This window comes from Monodelphis domestica, chromosome 1, assembly GCF_027887165.1.
Source record: "Monodelphis domestica isolate mMonDom1 chromosome 1, mMonDom1.pri, whole genome shotgun sequence".
Taxonomy (NCBI): Eukaryota; Metazoa; Chordata; class Mammalia; order Didelphimorphia; family Didelphidae; genus Monodelphis; species Monodelphis domestica.
The window spans coordinates 412,253,968-412,272,401 of record NC_077227.1 but is presented as its reverse complement, the minus strand read 5'-3'; the positions used below and the strand labels follow the sequence as shown (position 1 = coordinate 412,272,401).

General features: G+C 37.6%; 1 pseudogene; it reads right to left on the bottom strand.

The window, feature by feature from the left end:
• Positions 1-543: 543 nt before the first annotated feature.
• Positions 544-1,906, bottom strand: LOC100012438 (mediator of RNA polymerase II transcription subunit 10-like; annotated as a pseudogene).
• Between the last annotated feature and the right edge of the window lie 16,528 nt (positions 1,907-18,434).

The following is an 18,434-nucleotide window of genomic DNA, read 5'->3' as shown; positions in this document are numbered from 1 at the left end:
TACACAGATTTCATGACCTGAATAGATCAAGACATACTTAGCAATTTAATGACAAGAAATTATCTCAAACTGTATAGTTGGAAGTTTAAGTTGTTTTTTTTTTTCCCAATAGACATAATTTTAGATGGAATTGGATAGCTCAGAAAGTATATGCTATGATAATCCCAATTTTTTAAGTTTCTACCTCTAGTATGTCTCTCTGTGTGAAATGTAAAATTTAAGTCATTAGAACACAATGATTTTAAAAGACTGTCCTGGTCAACACTTAAGCCATTTTTTAAGACAGTAACCAAGTTAGGGACAAATTGAGATTTTAATTTTTTTGCAGTTGAATGTTGACCAAATATTAAAAGAAAGGAAAATTATTGAGATGTTTTCAGATGAAATATAGGAATTTTATTACAACTTGAGGCAAAAATGGAATGAATGCTTACAGAATAGAGTACTACTGTGAAAATGTTATTGAAGAAAAATTAAAGAGTTAAATAACAGAATATTTGGAAATATTTTATTATATATACTTGACTTAACTGAAGTAAATGTTAATATAATTACACTAAAAAAACTTCAGTTATGCATCAAAGTTAAACTGTTCAAAATTCTAATACCACTAATTACATGTAAGTCACTTCCATAATGGACCCCCAACTTTTTACAATGAAAAATGGAATGAAAAATACAAAGGAAAAAAACAATCCTCAGAAGAATTTTCAAGTCTTCCACCAAACTGTGCTTGCCAATGTTAAAAAAAAAAAAGTTGACAATGACAGTTATTTCTCATAGTGACCTTTTTTTACTGTGTACAATTTCCTCCACCCAATGTCAATTCACATTGAACAGATTATGAACTATTAACACTGTGGCACTTGACAATAAAGACTTTCTTTTACTTCTAAGGAGTACCATTCATAGAAAGATAAATGAGAGTTGATTATACATATCTTGTATAACTTGAAGAGATGCCAATGTCCAGTGAAAGCTCTTTTGAAACAATGGTCTTGAGGTAAAATGTAATGGCCTTGAAATAATCGTTCTAGATCCACATTTCAAGAATATTTTCATCTCAAGCATTTGTAAAGATTAAAATTTAGGGGAGACTGTACACATGGTATCCCCAAACATTTCAAAAAGGCATGACAAGTCAAGGAAAGTTGTAAACAGGCTTCTTCAGAAACACATAATGAAAGCAAACTGCTTAAGAAGGGGGATGATCTTCACCTCGGATACTTCGGTACTTAGCCATCTTTAATCAACAGGCTTTTAAATTTCTTCATAGTGTCAATTTTGCTTTTAACTTGTTCATTTTTGGCTAGAGCCCTCTCCAGGCACTCTTTGGTGTACAGCTTGGGGATTACGGCCTTGATCAATATATTCAAAAACTTCTAAAGGAACACTAATATCATGAAGCTGTTATAGACATTTTTCAATATCCTGTAAGCCAGTCACAATAACATTCAGTTTCTGGTTGAGCCCCACCTGGCTGCTGGGCTGGAAGTCGCTGATAATGATGCCAAGCTGATGGATGTTCTTCACGAATTTCTCCAGATGTTCTTCCAGATGGTCAAATTTCTCCGCCATCTCCAGGCTTTGCGAAGCCGCCGCTCCATTCTAGCCTTTTTCTGAAATCATCTTGCTTATTATTTCTTATAGCACAATAGTTTTCCATTACCAACATGCACCACAATTTGTTCAGCCATTCACCAATTGATGGATATCCCCTCAATTTCCAATTCTTTGACACCAGAAAAAGAGCAGTTATTTTAAATGGAAATTCCCTTTCTATCTCTTCCTACTGGCTTTTGTTGTGAAGCTGTGAAAGATTTTTTCTCTTTTCCTTTTTTATTCCTTTTTTAAAAAGGGATAGTATGTAAATAAGAGAGTTCTGAGGGATATATTGGGAAGGAAATGTAAGAACAATGGATATTAATACATTTTCAAACAATCAAAACAGGATTTATATTATATATATATAATATAAATCATTACTGAGGACACATGAATTAAAAAAAAGTATCAAAAGTAAGAGATAAGAGGTCAGTTCAGATGTTGTCCTGATACTTATAAACTATTCAAAGAAATAGAAGAAGGCTTCTAGTGTCTTGGATAAACCCTCTGTGGAAGTTTTACTTAAGGACACAAATAATAATTCTACTGAATGAGAAGGGCTACAATATACATCCATGGAGTTAATAGCCATAGGAATGAGACTATGGTCCATCAAAATATCTAAGTACCCATTCCTTGAACTCCACTCATCCAGAACTATTCAAGGATGTAATCCCAAATTCGTCTCTTTTTTACTAGATGATGCTAGAGCCTGGCATCGTGCATTATAATTATTATTCCTATCAACAACCTCTGAATAATGGGGTTTTGCTCCAGAAGCTATTGCTGCTTCCATGGATTTCAGGTCTGGGGTCTCCTGTTCTCTCAGTATGCAGTGAGAGCAACACTGCTTGCTATTAGAGTCCTATCTCCCATAGTTTTTGTGAGTATACTCTTTTCCTTGATAATATACATTTTGACCTTTTCCACCTCTCTTATTTTGGCCCTGTTCATAGCAATATTTCATTGGGTAGTTTCTTACTATGTGTCCCTGACGAGAACATAAAAAAGCAAGTTCTGGTGTCTCTTTGCACCCTCTGGTGACTTTGGGGTGTCTGTCTATACTGTGTGATTTGTCTGTTAAATGTCTTAATTGTAGCCAGGTTCTTAACCTCCTCTATTTTTTTCTGCCTTAATGTTTCATTGGTCTCTTGGAGTTTTTTTCTTTAGATCCTCCTTTTCTTTTTCCTGCTCTTCTTTGTTATCATGGAGATAGGTGACAATGTCCCTAAGTTTATTAAGTGAGATGGTGTCAAATTTAGGGAAATAGTTTCTGAAGAAATCCCTCAAGTGCTTATGATAGCCTTTAAGAAATTATCTCCTTACATGTGCCTCTGATTCTTTTGAATCAGGGTTAAAGCCTAACAGCCTCTCAGTTGTTTTTTTTTTTTCAATCAGGTGATCGATAAATGTGCTTGGGTATTCATTTTATTCTTGGGATAATCTGTCAAATTTCCCCCAGGGAAACAGGAGCTTAGGTAAAGTCTGACAGAGATTCAAATGCCTTTCTCAGGTTTCTCTTCAATAGTCGTTTTCAATTGGGAAATGTTGGGGGAAGGATTTCCAGTCACAAGCAGGAAAAAGTAGATAACCCTCAGGAGAAAGTCTTATTCAACCATCTCACTTTGGCTTCTCCAGACTGAGAAACCAACTGCTCTTCCAGCCAGAATCTTCTGCTCCTCAAGATTCCAATCTCCTAAGGCCCCTCCCCCAATGAGGAGATCAGATCCACACACTCTTCAGCCTGGCACTTTTCTTATGTGACAGCCTCTGTCACAAGGAGTGATAATATAGTGGAAAGAAAATTAAATTGAGAATAAGGAGACCTGGGCCCATGTACAAGCTGTGTGATACTAGCTAGCTGTGTGACATGAGGGAAGCCTATCCATCTATCTGAGTCTCAGACTTTTCATCTCTAAAATGAAGATGTTGGATTATATCATAACTAAAGTCCCTCAAACTTCTTCTGTATGCATGTATGTGTACCTGTGTTTGTAAGAAAAAAGAGAAGAGAGTAGAGAGTGATAACAGAGATAGAGATAAACATAAACACATAGAATCAAAAATAGACACAGATAGCACTTAGGTATTTACTATGTCCTAGGCATTGAGTTAACTGTTAGGATTACATTTTTAAAATGTCTCTGCCATCAATCTGTTTACAATGTAATGGGAGAAGACTCATTAAGGGTGCGCCAGGAAAAAGGAGGGAAGAGTACCTACCTGCACAGGAGTATGGCAGGCAGAGTCTATGACTTATGATCATTTACTAGTTTTTATTATTTTGTTTTTTCATTCAGTGATTATTTCAGCATTCCTAAGTCAGGGATTCAGAAAAGAAGTGGAAAGAAAAAGTTGTCACTGGTTAGACATATGAAAAAAAATAATAATAAAAAGTTCTGAGGTTCACATTAGGCTATAAACATATCCCATCATGTCCAAGGCAAAGCAGTACAACTATATAATTGTTCTTTCCTTCCCACTTCCAAAGATGTTTCAGTATACTCTATTATGGCTTATTTTTGCTCTTAAGACAATATGTAATGCTGTGCTAGGTTGTATGTGTAAGCTTGGTTGTAGAGGATAGGAATTACAGGTAGGGAGCCAGAAGGGAGGGCAAGAACAAAGTTCCTCATGAACAAGAGAACCCCATTCATAAAGAAGGCTCTTCAAAATCTGATAGTGATAATCATCAGTGAAACTTTCAAATGTTTGGATGATATAATAAATACCTTTGGAAAGAATAACTTAGAATATTGTTCTAGAATTAATGGGATGGTTTAAAATGTCTCTATGAAGATTTAGAAAAAGAAGAAAAAGTCCTTTTTCAGATGACACTAGATAGATTTATTCTTTTTTTTTTTAATCTTTTAAAAATTTTCCAATTACATGTAGAAACTGTTCTTGCAACTATTTTCTGACATTTTGTGATTCATATTCTCTCCTTCCCTCTGTTCCCCACCCCCACCCCAGGCAGTAAATAGTCTGATATAGCTTATACCAGTGTTTTCATGCAGGAAATATCTATTTCTGTATTTCTCATACCATGACAGAAGAAACACACCATCACACATATTATAAAAAAACTCATGAAGGAAATAAAGTAAAAGATGGCATACTTTGATCTGCAGTCAGAATCCAACAGTTCCTTCTCTGGCTATGGATAGCATTTTTTATCATGAGTCCTTTAGGGTTATCTTGGAACTTTGTTTTGCTGATAATAGTTTAGTCCTTCACAGTTGATCATCATATAAAAAAACTGTTGCTGTTTACACCAGTGAAGGTGAACCTATGGCATATGTGCCAAAGGGGGCAAGCAGGGGCCTGCACTTGTACCCTAGAGTTTGTTACTAGAAAGCCAAAGGGACTTAGGGTAGAGCTGTTCCCCTTCCCCTCTCCATGAGCCTGAGGACATTCCTCACTTCCCCCGCCCCTCTGCCCAGCAGCCAATACGAGTACTTCCTCCCTCTCCTGTCTGGGGTAAGGGGGGAGGGGTATGGGGAAGTGAGATGGGGGTTAGGGGGGACCCTCAGTATGGGGGTGGAGTTGGGGGCAGGGCCTGGAACTCCATCTCTAAAAGGTTCACCATCATTGGTTATCCACTGTTCTTCTGGCTCTGCTCACTTCACTTTGCATCAATTCACATAGGTCTTTCTAGGTTTTTCTGAAATCATTCCATTCCTCATTCCTTATGACAGTATAGTATTACATTACAACCCTATACCACAACTTGTTCAAAAATTCCTCAAATGATGGATATCCCCTCAGTTTCCAATTCATTGCCACTACAACATATTCTTTTAAAGAGTGCAGTAGATTATAATAATAATTCATAATTATCTGCAGCACCAGGTTTCAAATCTGACCTCAGATACTTCCTAGCTATGTAAACTCTGTGAAACAATGCCCATTGCCTAGCTCTTACCACTCTATTGCCTTGGAACCAATACTTAGTATCTATTCCAAGACAAAAGGTAAGGGTTTAAAATAAAACTGCATGGGCCAGACACTGTACTAAGAACTGAGGATACAAAGTAAAAAATTAATCAATCCCTTCCTTTGGAGAGCTTATGTTTTCTAAGTAGAAATCACATATACACATATAAATGTGAAATAGAAATATATATACATATACACACATACACACAAAAAAGTAGATACTATTATATACAGTAAAAAGGAATTCTTTAATTTCTTTAATTTAACAGGGGACCTAGAAGTCCTCTTACCATAGAGATGTGCAGGGAGACCAGCCCACAGTGTCAAGAAGTAATGACTGGGGAGCCCCCTGCTGAGTGAGTGTCAGCTGCAGGCTGTCAGTTGCTGACAGTTGTCAGGTCAGTTGCTGACAATTAGGGCTGGCAGTTGTGAGGAAGTTGGCTGCTGGGTATGAGTTGGTTGTTGGGGGTTGGTTGCTGGTAGTGTTGGGTTGGTGTTTTAGTTGCTGGAATATAAAGGTAGGCCTGAGTTTACTGAGAGGGCTTTTGGCTTGAGCCTTTAAAGGTTGTTTATTTGTTTGTTTGTTTTTGTTTGTTTGTTTGTTTTTCCTCTGGGATCTCTAGAGAGCAGGAAGTCTATCTCACAGTCAAGGATCTGCTGTAAGTTGGCTACTGACAGCTTGGGCTGCTATAGAAAACTGATTGAAGGAGTGAGTGAGTGGTAACTGTCTATTATTTTAGGAAGTTAGGTAGTTAGTGAATCATTTATAGATGGTGTAGGTTAGATAGGCCTGGAGTTTGCCAGGCAAGAAGAAGCTGTCTTCAGAAAACAGTTAGAGGTAGTTATTGAGAATTTTAAGCAATATTAGGAATTTTAGGTAGTATTAGGAATATTAAGTATATTTATAGGGTATGAGATGAGTAATCTCACATTTCTCTTTTCTATCTTTCTATATTCTTTTACTATCTCTATCTTAATTAAATTGTTCATTGTTAAATGCTGCTAGAAGTTTTCTTTTCTCTGGCTTTAAAGGGATAATATTAATTTACCACTCTGCTTATTCTAATTAAAACTTAAATTATTAAAAGCTGCTCTCTTATTTTGACAAAACCCCTATTTTAACCCTTACAATACAAAGTAAATAGGAGAGAATTGCAGGGAGAAGTCATTCCCTAGTGGGATAGTAGCACTTAAGTTTCAAGAAAAATTAGAAATTCAAAGAAGTAGGAGTGAGGGGTCAGTGCAACCTAGGAACAGACCACAGACTGTGTAGAGGGATGAAGAGATGAGATACCATGTTGGGTGTGAGACCTAGCAAGGAGGATGCTGTGGCCGAACTGAAGACTATATAAGGCAGAGGAACATATAGTAAGCTAGCAAATTCAGGCTGAAGCACAACTGAGATGGAGAAATTGAAGCTCAGAGATGTGAAGCCATTTGACTGGTCCCATGGAAATAGGCAAAACCCTAATGCAAACCCAAGTTTCCTGACCACATCCAGTGTTCTTTCTACCATGTCAATTCTCATTGCACCATAATTATGAAAAGCATCTTTTTCTTGCCCCAATTCTGTAATACTTGGAAAGGCATTGCATCTTCCCCACTCCACAAGACACTGCACTCAGCTGATTGGTCTGTCCATGAGTGACTGGTACTCTGAGCATTTTGTGGTTCCATGATCTCAATGATGTATCTCCACAGTGCCCTATATATAGCCTTTTGCACATAGCAGGTGCTTAATTAAATGTGGTTACACTTTTAGATCCTTTTACTTGCCATGCCTTAAATGGTTTTTATTCAGATAATGTATATAAAATACTTTGTAAATACTGCACAGTGATCAAATGTAAATACCTTTGCTATTCTCAGCTATACAAAGATCCTAGACAGTTCCAAAGGACTTATAATGAAAAATGCTATTCATCTCCAGAAAAAGAACTGATGGAGTCTGAATGTAGATCAAAGCATACTATTTTTTACTTTATTTTTAGGGGGTGGGGCTTAGTGAGGGAGAATCTGTTTTCTTTTATAATATGACTAATATGGAAAGATGTTCTGCATGACTGCACATGTAAAACTTATATGTTAAAAAAGGATAAATGAAAAAAAAATTTAAGAGTTTAATACTTTTTTAATAAACCAGAAATCATATAGGTAGAATTTGGTTTATGCACAAATACTTAATATTCTGCTTGTTCAGGTTGCTTTGAAATGCCCTGAGAAATATCAAAACAAGAGAGCAGTTAGGTAGTACAGTGGACAGAGCACCAGGCCTTAAGAGGGAAAGACTTCGGTTCAGATATGACCTCAGACAATTCCTACCAATGTGTGATGGACCCTGGGCAAGTCACTTAACCCCAATTGCATAAATTTTCTGTCTTAGAGTTGATAAAAAATCTCAAAACAAGTCATAGTCTAGATGTGGTGAAATTGTAAAAATACTAAATCTACTAAACAGTGAAAAGAAATGCTTTGCAAACCTCAAAGTGCAAAATAAACAAAAAATCATGAGCTATATTATTATTAGACTCATTTTACCAATAGGGAAAGTAAGACCTGACAAGAGGAAATGTCATGCTCAAGCCTTTGTTGGGCCCAAGTTTCCCAGTTCTCAATCTTGTCTTATAAGAAGCCGAGTGGGTTAAGTGTCTCAGGAGCTTGGAAACCTGATTTTTAGGCCTTGGAAATGGCCATTTTCATGATCACCATAAATAAATGAAACAAAGTAAAATAAATTTAAAGAAATAAAACTAAAATGGAACTTGGTTCCAACTATTGATTTAGCCCACAAAATAAACTTTGATGTTTTATGAGGCAATATTCCAATTCCTGGGTAGAAAAACTCTGAGGCAGGAAACTTACCAGTTTATCATGCCTGAAGGGTCAGATGGCAGCCTGTTTAACCTGAGGCACAAGGGCATTATTTATAAGCGAACACACAGGCAATTTAAAATTAACACAATTTTTTTAAGCCATATGGTGTAATACTGGCTAATAACCATGCCTTGATTTACACTGCTTCCTAAAGCCCAGTGCTGGGGGGAGCCAGCCATTTAATAAACAACCAACCAAAGAATTGCTGAACTGTAGTAATAAAGCAGCTGCTAAAGTTTCATAGCAAAAAGCACAGAGATATCAAACATAAAGCTTGCCTTTCATCTCCCAAGCTCCACCGATTCAGTGTTCCTAGCATTCTTTCCTCCCTTCAGTTTTAACGATCCATTTAGCCAAGAGTTAAAGAATATTTAAATTAGAAGGGATTTTATTATTTCTTTATTATCATCATTCAGTAATAACTGATTTTATGTAGCACTTTATTTAGGATCTTAACTATAAATTACCTCAAATTCATCATTTCAGTTGATTGAATCCCATCATTTTAAAATTAGGCAATTAAGCTTCCAAATAAAGGAGTGACTTGAACAAGGTCACACTGTGAATTGGTGACCCAAGAAAAATAAGACTCCCAGGTCTTCTACATCTGAGTTCCCTCCATCATCACCTCATCTTTCAGTTCTAGAGTGGCTTAGGGTAGATCTAGGGTTGGTTGCATTTTGTTGTGTCAATAAACTACCTCTTTACATATAAGATAATAGTATCATGGATGTCATGGAATGTTAAAGCTTGTGAAATAAAAACACTCTACAGTCTGTTTTTAAATACAATTTTCCAGAGACCCATTTCATGGATGTCCAGGTCATTTTATTGGAAAGAGATGCTGACTGACGGAATTTTCCCCTACCAATCAAAAAAGCTAGGTCCTAAGTAGTATTTAACTCACATTTTATAGTAATCAGGAAATAAAAGATTATAAAACTCCATATCAATGAAAGTACATAATTTTCAATTAAGGCTTTTGAATTATTTGCCAAAGAAAATGAGTAAAGTTCAAGATCAGCAATTGGGGGAAATCTGCTTTTTTTGACAGAAATGAAGACTCTTCCTCTCTTGATTTAGCTAATTAATAATAGACAGCCTTCTCCTCAATTGATAATTGAGATAATAAACAAGAGACTCTCCCGGTATAGATTTAGCTACCAGTTTTGTCTTCTTGAGGAATTAAGACCACTCCCTAAATTAAGTAAACCATTCAAGGGAAATAGAGCATATTAGACCAACAATATCATCACAGCATTAATTCTTAAATTATGTAAGCTATTAAAAAAGAATTTTTACATCAGGCTTATACAAACTTGAAGTGATCTTAGAAGTCATGTGGTCTAACCTCATCATTCTGAAAAAGGATGCTCATCATAGATCATTTCCCCCTATTCTTTTCAGATTTCTGAATTAACTATATTTAAAGTTTATAAGCATACAGAGGTTTTACTAACACCAACCAGAATATAGATGGTCCCTTATCTCTGTTATCAAAGATGATATAACCTGCCATCATATTTCTACCAGAGGGAGGGAAAAAGTCATTCTTAACACATATCTCAAAGATAGGACAAATGAAAACCTGAATAACTCATTCATCCAGGTTCTCTAATCCGCTACAGAGGCCCTTTTGTTTCTTTTCTGGTCCCTACTTAAACTTTCTGCTAACATCTTGAACAGGAAACAGATTCAGAAAGAAAGTGAAATTTTTATTTAACCCATGATTTTTTATTCATTTGACAAGTATTTATTGAGACCCTTCTGCATGTCCTTAGTCATGAAACCAGATATATAAAAATGTAAGTTGTCATATTCTTTCCTGATTATTTCACTTCCTAACCTAGATATTACCATTCTTTTCCTCCAGCTTCCTACACCTATCCTCCTCTCAGTCTCTCAGATGAAGACCTGGCAGAGAAAATTTAGTCTGGTCACTATGGGTTTCCTCTGCCCTTCTCTACATCTCAAAACTCCTGACACCATCCCTTATTCTCTCATTCTTTACTCCAATCTCTCTTGATAATGTGCCCTTCTCAATGAAATCAACTCCTCTGCATGTGCCCTTGATCTCTTCCCCTTACAATTCTTCTGGTCATACCCCCATAATCCTCCCCACTCCACCTCCTAGTCTTCAAGCTCTGCCCACCTCCTAGTTCCCCTGCAGTTGTCTACAAACATATCTAGGTTTCTCTCAACTTTAAAGAGTCTTCACTGGATCCTACCATTCCCTTGAGCTAAAATCTCAGGAAAAACGAAGGATACTTTTTGCTCTGCTTTATCTCCTCACATTCCTCAGCCTTTTGCATTCTGACTTTCTCCCTTAGTCAACTGAAACTGCTTTCCCCAGAGGTCCTGTTGTTTTCTGGAGAAACAAATTTGATGACCGTTTCTCAGTTCTCTTCCTTCCTTTTTTTTTTTAAACCTTACCTTCTGTCTTGGAGTCAATACTGTGTATTGGCTCCAAGGCAGAAGAGTGGTAAGGGCTAGGCAATGGGGGTCAAGTGACTTGCCCAGGGTCACATAGCTGGGAAGTGTCTGAGGCCAGATTTGAACCTAGGACATCCCATCTTTAGGCCTGGCTCTCAATCAATCCACTGAGCCACCCAGTTGCCCCCTCTTCCTTCTTGACTTCAAACAGAATCTGATATTGTTGACCGCCTTCTTCTGGATACCTTCCTTCCCTTCTATGGGTTTTCCTAGCATGGCTCTCTGCTGTTTTTTCTATGAGTCTAATCACTGCTTCCTAGTCTCTTTGGCTGGATCATCACCCACATCCTGACCCATAACTGTGGATTATGGCTCTTTCTTGGTCTCTCTTCTCTCCCTATTTTTTGTCCTGGTGATCTCACCAGCTTCCATCTAGGCAGATGACTCCTTCAACATTTGGATCCATGATATGGATGAAAGCATAGATGGAATGTCTATCACCTTTTGCAGATGGTGCAGAACAAGAAAGGAGAGCTTTTGGTTGGGCATCAGGATACAAAACAATCTTGATGAACTGGAACAATAGGGCCAACGAAACAAGATGGGATTGAATAGCAATAAAGGTAATATCTGGACTGTTGTTTTTATTTTTAATCAATGACACAACTATAGGAAAGAGATGAATACAACTTTTTATAAGTTCTTGATGTCACTTTGGTTTTTTAAGATCCAGGGCTTTTATTTTTTATTTTTTTAAAACCCTTACCTTTCATCTTGGAATCAATACTATGTATTGGCTCCAAGGCAGAAGAGTGGTAAGGGATAGTCAATGGGGGTTAAGTGACTTGCCCAGGGTCACACAGCTGGGAAGTGTCTGAGGCCAGATTTGAACGTAGGACCTCCCATCTCTAGGCCTGGCTCTCAATCCACTGAGCTACCCAGCTGCACCCCACCCCCCTTTTTTTGGATCCAGGGCTTTTAGAAGACTACTAGCTTAATGAGTTAACAGTGAGTCACTGGTGACTCTCCACCTGCTGGGGGAAAAAAAATCTTAGTTTGCATGAATATAAGCAGAAGGCAAATGGCCTTTTGCCCTGGGAGAGGGCAAAAGGAGAAGACAACTGTATTGTAGTACCTCAATAGTCTGATGATTTTAGACCCTATTTCTGTTGCAGTACATGCACTACATGTTAAGGAATAACTTTTAACAAATGTTTTTATAACTATTTTAACCACTGGGGACAGCATTCTTTTTAAAATGGGAACTTCCGGGTAATCATGGCTGCAATCTAGAAGCCACACGCTTCCTCTCCCCGGCACCGAACGAAATGGACTACATCAAAGGAGCATAAAAATCACCTGTGGAGGAAGAGAAGGACTCCCCAGTACTCCCCAGTACACCACAGAGGCAAAGGTATGTGGGGTTTGAATATTTCCACACTATAATAAGGAGGAAAAGCTTGCACAAAAACGTGAACTGAGCCGCCCTTCCCCCCCACCTCCCCCACCAAACCAGAGTGAACTACCGGAGCGCTCACTGGGACAGCGAGTGAGTGGGGAATGTGTCTGTCTGGGGGGGGGGGGCACCCCAGGGTCCTTGGAATCTGGGGACTGCCAGGAAAAAAACGTCTCAGGGCGGTTTCACAGGAGAATCCTGCGCTGATCACAGGGGGCCCATGGAGCCGTACTCGGGGTGGTTGCACTGAGCATCTGGGAGGAGCTAAACACCAGGGGCGGACCACGCGCTGATTATCTGGGCGGAGCTGAACACCTGGGCAGTTTGGCTGTGATCAGGGGCCCAGCGCTCTAAGAAACCTCAGAGGCTGGGAAGAACTAGTCTGAGGCAACATAAATTCACAGAAAACCCGCCCATGTCACCCAGATCCCAAACCAAAAAGGAAAGGGGAATAAAACCACCAAAGGGATGGCTCACAGGGCCCAAAATCAAGCCTCCAGGAAGAAAGGGAAAAAGGTGACTATTGAAAACTTTTATGGTGGAAGTACCCAAGGAAAAGAAGAGAATGAGGATGAAATCCAAAAAAAATCAGAACATGCCTCCCAAAAAGGAAACTATCAACAAGCTCTGGAAGATCTCAAACTGGAACTTACGCAAAAGATGGAAACTTGGAAAGAAAAAATGGGAGAAAGAGATCAGCAGTCTGACAGATAAGACTGCTCAATTGGAAAAAGAGCTCAAAGCATCCAATAGAAGGGCAGACAAAGTTGAAAAGCAAAACCAGTCCCTAACGACCAGAATTAAGCAACTCGAAGAAAGCGAGATCATAAAACAGCAAGAATCAATAAAGCAAACCCAAAAAATTAATGAATTAGAAGAAAACATAAAATATCTCACTGAAAAGGTCACAGACTTGGAAAACAGAGGAAGAAGAGACAACCTCCGAATTATTGTTCTCCCAGAAAAACCAGAGATAAACAATAAACTCAATATTATTCTACAGGAGATTATAAAAGAAAATTGCCCACACTTTCTGGAGCAAGGGGGCAAAATAGAAATAGAAAGGGTTCATAGAACACCCTCTATACTAAATTCCCAAAAGACAACCCCTAGGAATGTAATTGTCAAATTCAAGAGCTTCCAAGAAAAAGAGAAAATCCTACAAGAAGCCAAGAAGAGGAGCTTCAGATATAAGGGGGATCCCATAAGGATCACACACAACTTAGAGGCTAACATATTAAGAGGCCGCAAAGCATGGAACATGATATTTAGAAAGGCAAGAGAGCTGGGTCTCCAACCAAGAATCAACTACCCATCAAAACTGACTATATACTTCCAGGGGAAAGTATGGGCATTCAACAAAATAGAAGATTTCCAAGTATTTGCTAAGAAAAGACCAGAACTTAGTGGAAAATTTGATATCCAAGCACAGAAAGCAAGATAAACATGAAAAGGTAAATATGAAAGAAAGGGAAAAGGAAATAAATCTTATCTTTTTCTTTAAGTCAAACTCTCTTCTATAAGGACTACATTTACATCAAATTATATATATTAATATGTGGGGAAAATGTTCTCAAAAATTGTATGCATCATAAGAGTAGTTAGAAGAAACATGCATAGGGAAATATTGGGGCATTAAGATGATTTGGGGAAAGTGGGGGGCAAAGAAAGGAAAATGGAGGGGGGGAACCATTGATAACACTAAGATTTACTTGAAGAAATAGGGGGGGGGGACTTAATAGAATAATCTTTCCCATATAAAGGTATACATGGGAAGGGGAGGGGAAGAACTCTCATATGAGAAGGAGAGGAAGAGAGCATGAAGTGGAATTACTTAAACCTTACTCTCAGTGAAATCAAATCTGAGAGGGAAGAACATCTACATCCAGTGGGATCCTGAATTCTATCTTATCCATTAGGGCAAGAAAGAAAGGAAAATTAAGGAGGGGGAGGGGGAGGGAGTATAAAAAGGGAGGGAAGGATAGGGGGGTGGGGAAGGGAGCATACAAAGGGAGGGGCTAGAAAGGGAAGCATCTCAAGGGAGGGGACTAGGGGGAGTGACCTAAAGTAAATCACTGGTTCAAAAGGAGATAGCTAAAGAAGAAAGGTCAGAACTAGGGGAAGATATCAAAATGCCAGCAAATCCACAAATGACAATCATAACTTTGAACTTGAATGGGATGAACTCACCCATAAAATGTAGACAAATAGCAGATTGGATTAGAACCCAAAACCCTACCGTTTGTTGTCTTCAAGAAACACATATGAGGTGGGTTGACACTCACAAGGTTAGAATTAAAGGTTGGAGTAAGACCTTTTGGGCCTCAACTGATAGAAAGAAGGCAGGAGTTGCAATCATGACATCTGACAAAGCCAAAGCAAAAATAGACCTGATCAAAACGGATAGGGAAGGTAAATATATTCTGTTAAAAGGGAGTATAGACAATGAGGAAATATCACTAATCAACATGTATGCACCAAAGGGTATAGCATCCAAATTTTTAATAGAGAAACTAGGAGAATTGAAGGAGGAAATAGTAAAACCATATTAGTGGGAGACTTGAACCAACCACTATCAAATTTAGATAAATCAAACCAAAAAATAAACAAGAAAGAGGTAAAAGAGGTGAATGAAATCTTAGAAAAATTAGAGTTAATAGACACATGGAGAAAAATAAATAGGGACAAAAAGGAATACACCTTCTTTTCAACACCACATGGCACATTCACAAAAATAGATCATACACTAGGTCACAGAAACATGGCACTCAAATGCAGAAAAGCAGAAATAATAAATGCAGCCTTTTCAGATCACAAGGCAATAAAAATATTGATCGGTAAGGGTACATGGAGAGTCAAATCAAAAATTAATTGGAAATTAAATAATATGATACTCCAAAATCAGATAGTTAGAGAAGAAATCATAGAAACAATTAATAATTTCATTGAGGAAAATGACAACAGAGAGATATCCTTTCAAACCTTATGGGATGCAGCCAAGACAGTACTTAGAGGAAAATTCATATCCCTGCGTGCATATATTAACAAATTAGGGAGGACAGAGATCAAGGAATTAGAAATGCAAATCAAAAAACTTGAGAACAAACAAATTAAAAACCCCCAGCAGAAAACCAAACTAGAAATCCTAAAAATTAAGGGAGAAATTAATAAAATTGAAAGTGACAGAACTATTGAGCTAATAAACAAGACTAGAAGCTGGTACTTTTAAAAAACAGACAAAATAGACAAAGTACTGGTCAATCTAATTAAAAAAAGGAAAGAAGAACGGCAAATTAACAGCATCAAGGATGAAAAGGGGGACCTCACCTCCAATGAAGAGGAAATTAAGGCAATCATTAAAAACAACTTTGCCCAATTATATGGCAATAAATATACCAACCTAGGTGATATGGATGAATATTTACAAAAATATAAATTGCCTAGACTAACAGAAGAAGAAATAGATTTCTTAAATAATCCCATATCAGAAAAAGAAATCCAACAGGCCATCAAAGAACTTCCTAAGAAAAAATCCCCAGGGCCTGACGGATTCACCAGTGAATTCTATCAAACATTCAAAGAACAGCTAACTCCAATACTATACAAACTATTTGTCATAATAAGCAAAGAGGGAGTTCTACCAAACTCCTTTTATGACACAAGCATGGTACTGATTCCAAAACCAGGCAGGTCAAAAACAGAGAAAGAAAATTATAGACCAATCTCCCTAATGAATATAGATGCAAAAATCTTAAATAGGATACTAGCAAAAAGACTCCAGCAAGTGATCAGAAGTGTCATCCACCATGATCAAGTAGGATTTATACCAGGGATGCAGGGCTGGTTCAATATTAGGAAAACTATCCACATAATTGAACACATCAACAAGCAAACCAACAGGAACCACATGATTATCTCAATAGATGCAGAAAAAGCCTTTGATAAAATACAACACCCATTCCTACTAAAAACACTAGAAAGCATAGGAATAGAAGGGTCGTTCCTAAAAATAATAAACAGTATATATCTAAAACCATCAACTAATATCATCTGCAATTGGGGATAAACTAGATGCATTCCCAATAAGATCAGGAGTGAAACAAGGATGCCCATTATCACCTCTATTATTTGACATTGTACTAGAAACACTAGCAGTAGCAATTAGAGAAGATAAAGGAATTGAAGGCATCAAAATAGGCAAGGAGGAGACCAAGTTATCACTCTTTGCGGATGACATGATGGTCTACTTAAAGAATCCTAGAGATTCAACCAAAAAGCTAATTGAAATAATCAACAACTTTAGCAAAGTTGCAGGATACAAAATAAACCCACATAAGTCATCAGCTTTTCTATATATCTCCAACCCATTTCAGCAGCAGGAATTAGAAAGAGAAATTCCGTTTAAAATCACTGTAGACAATATAAAATACTTAGGAATCAATCTGCCAAGACAAACACAGGGAGCATATGGGCACAGCTACAAAACGCTTTCCATACAATTAAAACTAGATCTAAACAATTGGAAAAACATTAACTGCTCATGGATAGGACAAGCCAATATAATAAAAATGACCATCATACCCAAACTTATTTATCTATTTAGTGCCATACCCATTGAACTCCCAAAATATTTCTTTACTGATTTAGAAAAAAACATAACAAAATTCATTTGGAATAACAAAAGATCAAGGATATCCAGGGAAATAATGAAAAAAAAAACACATATGATGGGGGCCTTGCAGTCCCAGACCTTAAACTATATTACAAAGCAGCAGTCATCAAAACAATTTGGTACTGGCTAAGAAACAGAAAGGAAGATCAGTGGAATAGACTGGGGGAAAGCAACCTCAGCAAGACAGTATACGATAAACCCAAAAGATCCCAGCTTTTGGGACAAAACTCCACTATTCGATAAAAACTGCTGGGAAAATTGGAAGACAGTGTGGGGGAGATTAGGAATAGATCAACACCTCACACCCTACACCAAGATAAATTCAAAATGGGTGAATGACTTAAACATAAAGAAGAAAACCATAAGTAAATTGGGTAAACACAGAATAGTATACATGTCAGACCTTTGGGAGGGGAAAGGCTTTAAAACCAAGCAAGACATAGAAAGAATCACAAAATGTAAAATAAATAATTTCAACTACATCAAATTAAAAAGCTTTTGTACAAACAAAACCAATATAACTAAAATCAAAATTATTCATAAGCACATAAAAGTGTTTGAAATCTCTTATAATCAGAGAAATGCAAATCAAAACAACTCTGAGGTATCTCCTCACACCTAGCAGATTGGCTAACATGACAGCAAAGGAAAGTAGTGAATGCTGGAGGTGATGTGGCAAAGTAGGTACATTAATTCATTGCTGGTGGAGTTGTGAATTGATCCAACCATTCTGGAGGGCAATTTGGAACTATCCCCAAAGGGCAATAAAAGACTGTCTGCTCTTTGATCCAGCCATAGCACTGCTGGGTTTGTACCCCAAAGAGATAATAAAGAAAAAGACTTGTACAAGAATATTCATAGCTGCACTCTTTGTGGTGGCCAAAAATTGGAAAATGAGGGGATGCCCATCAATTGGGGAATGGCTGAACAAATTGTGGTATATGTTGGTGATGGAATACTATTGTGCTCAAAGGAATAATAAAGTGGAGGAATTCCACGGAGACTGGAACAACCTCCAGGAAGTGATGCAGAGCGAAAGGAGCAGAACCAGGAAAACATTGTACACAGAGACTGATACATTGTGGTACAATCGAAGGTGATGGACTTCTCCATTAGTGGCAATGCAATGTCCCTGAACAATCTGCAGGGCTCTAAAAAATACTATCCACAAGCAGAGGATAAACTGTGGGAGTAAAAACACCTATGAAAAGCAACTGCTTGACTACAGTGGTTGAGGGGATATGACTGAGGAGAGACTCTAAATGAACACTCTAATGCAAATACCAACAACAGGGAAATGGGTTCGAGTCAAGAACACATGTGATAACCAGTGGAATCGTGCGTTGGCTATGGGAGAGGGAAGGGTGGTGGGAGGGGGGGCCGGGAGGAAAAGAAAATTATCTTTGTTTCCAATGAATAATGTTTGGAAATGACCAAATAAAATAATGTTTAAAA